We start from the raw sequence: 4,045 nt of genomic DNA on the forward strand, positions 1-4,045 counted from the left end.
TCTGAACCAAAAAATTTAAAAAAATACTCACTTGAATAAAGAAAAAAATGCATGAGGTGTACTTTGAAATCTTCCTCCTTAAAAGAACACGAAACTGACTCCAATAAGTAGAACAATCCCTGGAGTCTTGAAGACAATTGAAGGAAGAAAAAAAGCTCCTGAGGACTTTCTGTATTTTAATGATCCCCAGGGTGGATTTGGGGCTGAGTCCAGGAGCCTCAGGCACTGAGAGAAGGTTGAAGAAGCTGCTCCAGGAGTCAGAAGCAAAACTCCAAGTCCCTTGGAGCATCAGTGGCCCCACTGAGGGCAGGGAGTGCCAAAGGCTCCCCAGGGACTGGTGAGAGCAGATCCTTGAGGGCAGGATTGCAGGAGCCCGAGGCTGTGAGCAGGGAACTGCAATGCTGAGCAAGGCCTGGGCTGGCTGGAGGAAGCAGAAAGGCCAAGGCCTGAGCCCAGGCCTGGCCCAGCAGGGCCTGTCCCTCACGGGTGGCTCGGGGCTGTTGCTGGGGCAGTGGGATGGCAGGGGCAGCAAGGACAAATGTCATCAAGCTGTGTGACACTCCAGATGCTCATGGAACCAAGGGCCAGTGTGACACAGCAGGGCCTGATGGAAACAAGAGGCCATGGTGAGCCTGCAGGGCTGGAACACCCCAGAACACTGAAATGCTGGGGGTGACCAAAGGTTCCTTTACTTGAGTTTGGTACAAAGGAGGAACCCCAGCCAGATATTCTCAAGCGGTCAAAATGACATAAAAGTTTTGCTGGCAAAGTATAGAAAATCAAGGAACTTTGGAAAAGGATTTAATACAACATCTAGTCAACATAAAAAACATTATAGCAGGAACTTCATAAACTTTTCCCATTTTACCTTAGAAACCTTTAAACACTTACATTGTTGAGGTACCCAAAACTCTTCCATATAAAGAGCATTAGAAGAAAAGAGAGAGACAGAAAGACAGAAGCTCTATAGACAGACACACACATGGCTCCCAGCTCCTAGGGTTCCAGTGTGGGTGAGACACAGACCCCAGGAGAAGGCAGGGTATGGACCATGGGCTGAGCGCCTGCTCCGTGTTTTAAGCCCCTGGGCCTTCGTGGGCCTCCCCCAGGTGGGACTTGTGATTGCTGGGGCAATCAGAGCCTGGGTCAGCACCACCCCACTGTGTGACTGATTGACAGCTCATCCCCAGGTGTCTGGGACATTGATCTCATCCAGCCTCTGACAGTGACCATGGTGACACTTTGGAACCTCATGGAACCATTCTGACACTCTGGTGCCTCATAGAATCAAGGAGAGCTTTATGAAACTCAAGGGCCCAAGGACCAAGGGTTCATTCTAACCTTGTGAAGCCTGTAGTGTAGAGCAGCCATTGTGACACAGAGAAGGCACGTGGAGCCGTGGGGCCATTGTGACACATCAGGGCACTGTGGAAGAATGAAGCCATTGTGACATTGCAGGACCTTATGGTGTCATTGGGCCATTGTGCCACTACAGAAGCAAGGGGAACATTGTGACCCTGCAGGGCCTCATGGAACCAAGGCATGTTAACTGGAAGGTGCCAGCACAGGCAGGTCAGGCTGCCCTTGGCCTCTTGGGGGCTGCCTCTCCCCTGCTTTCCAAACACTGGGGCTCCAGGCTTTTCTTCCAGGGGAAAAGAACTGTCCTTCTCAAGGTGTCTGTGGTCAAAATTGAGATTCCTCCTCACAAATTCCATATATTCAAGGATTCCTCCATGACAAAAGCTGCCAGGACAAACAGGTCTGGCTGGCTTTGCCTCCCAGGATTCACCTCTCATCTGCCTTTGAAACACGGGGGCTCTGTGCTTTCCTTCCAATGGAAAAGAACCATCCTTCTAATCTACACAGAAATGGCCAAAATTGGGATTCCACCTCTGAAATTCCCTATATCCCAGAGTTGCTTTCAGACAAAAGCTGCCAGGCCTGTCTGGCCTTGGCCTCTGATGTCTGCCTTTCATCTGTCCCTGAAACATCGGTGTTCTGTGCTTTCCTTCCTATCGAAAAGAACCATCCATGTCCTCCATGTGTCCATGTCTGAAATTGGGTTTCCACCTCTGAAATACTGTAGATCCAAGGGTTGCTCCCAGGCAAAATCTGGCAGTACTGTCAAGTCTGGCTGGCCTTGTCCTTCTGTGACTGCCCCTGCACCACTGGGGCTTGATTCTTTCCTTCTATGGAGATCACTGGAACACTGTGGGGAACTCATGATGAAACAGAGGGAAATTAAAATTAAAATTAAAGTGTTAAGATTAAAAATACAGGAGGATGCTTTAACTAGAAGGGGGGTGACATGATTCTATGAATGCTTAATGTTCATTGTCTTTGCAAGAACAGGAGAACAGAGCAAGGCTACAAGATAAGATGGAAGAAGAATGCATAAACAGGGTGGAAGAATGAGGTCTCTTCAATATAAGGGGGTTTCCTCAGACCCCTGAGCAAGTGAAAACTGGTATCAAGGTCTGGAAGGTGAGGAAAAGCTAATACACATGTGCAAAGAAGGCAAGGTGAAAAGTTCAACTGAGAGGAAGACTGTTTACTTCATCCCAAGGGCCCCCAGATGACCACCAGAGCGACCAACAAGGAGCAGTGTGCAGTCACAAAGAGGCGTGGAGTTAATTATAATACCAAGAGGGGACAGACAGGGTTAGGAAATGAATATGTATTAGGTGCATTGTGCAATTCTAACTTGTAGAGAATAGAAAGAGAGGCACAGGTCACCAAAGGTGTGCATGTTTTTGGAGGAGCTATCCCCCATGCGCCTCAGCCCTGAATAAATTATTCATACCTACTTTTACGAGTTGTGGAGTTTTCCTGCACTTCATTATTGGCGAGCCAGCCAGGAGATCTGTCTGGCTGAGGGAGCACCACCAGGGCAGACACCCTGAGGGTTGCCCCGGGATTTTTTCTTGGAGGGATCCTGAACCTTGGCTCGCTTGCCTTGGGGACATCGAACGACCTGCTGGCAGTGCGGATGAAGCAGTATATAATAAATATCTATAACAGGACTGCTGGTGAGTCGTACAGAGACGTCTGACACTCAGCACAGTCTCAGTGGGCTTGCAAGCTGCTGGCCAAGGGAGCCAGAGACAGAGGGAGAGGGGTCGATCCCCGGCTGATAACGCCACTGACAGAGGGGTCTCACTGAACTGATAGAGCAGCCCGCTAGCGACTCTGGGGGTGAGTTGAGTGAACCCTTGATTTTGCTGCTGTTTTGTGTGACTGTTAACTCGGGACATGTTGAGTTGTTGAGTGTGTCAGTGAGTGAATGAGCGAGTGTGGAGCTCTATGTGCCTTTCCAGCCTCGGGTGACTGAGGCAGCCGGAGTAAAGCGAAGGAGTGGGGTCACTGTGGGGCCCTGTGCAAGTGAGAACAGAGGAGTGTTGTGATTGAACACAGAGTGGTTAGTGTTTGTTTTATTTGTGGATAGACAAATTGAAGGAGTTTCTCCTCAGCAGTGGTTTGGACTTGATCCCTGGGAATTTATTGATCCAGTAAATCATTGGATAGAAAGAGGGAAGGAACAGGTCTGTCTAGGAGGGATATAAGAAACCTCTGCAGGGAGCTTGGTAACCTTGGACTAGGAACAACCTGAAGTAGGGACTCTGAGTATTCCAGAGGGGGTGAACAGGATATTTTGTCTTTGTGTGATATTTAGATCTGTCAGAGGATCAAGGGGTTGGCATCAGGTGTGGGGTTTATTACAGTGTAGAGATTGTGAAATACATTGGTATTGTTGCTCTAATAACCAGCAGGATGTATGCCCCAAGTGCAAATTGCAAAACTATCCTAACCAAGTCAGCGTTTAACCTAAAATTCTGAAATTAGTATGTGGAAAGTAATATTGGATGCCCGCAAATTGGGGTAATGTGTGGGAAGAAAACTGGAAAAGAACAATGAAATTGTGTGAGGAAAAGTTTGGGTGGAAACAAGACAAGACAAGGAGAAGATAATGGGAACTGGACAAAGTAAAGAGAGGCCAGTCCATTAGGCTGTGTTATTGCACATTGGAAAAACGTTGCTGCACAAG

This window comes from Sturnus vulgaris, unplaced genomic scaffold (assembly GCF_052056855.1).
Source record: "Sturnus vulgaris isolate bStuVul1 unplaced genomic scaffold, bStuVul1.hap1 Scaffold_85, whole genome shotgun sequence".
NCBI lineage: Eukaryota > Metazoa > Chordata > Aves > Passeriformes > Sturnidae > Sturnus > Sturnus vulgaris.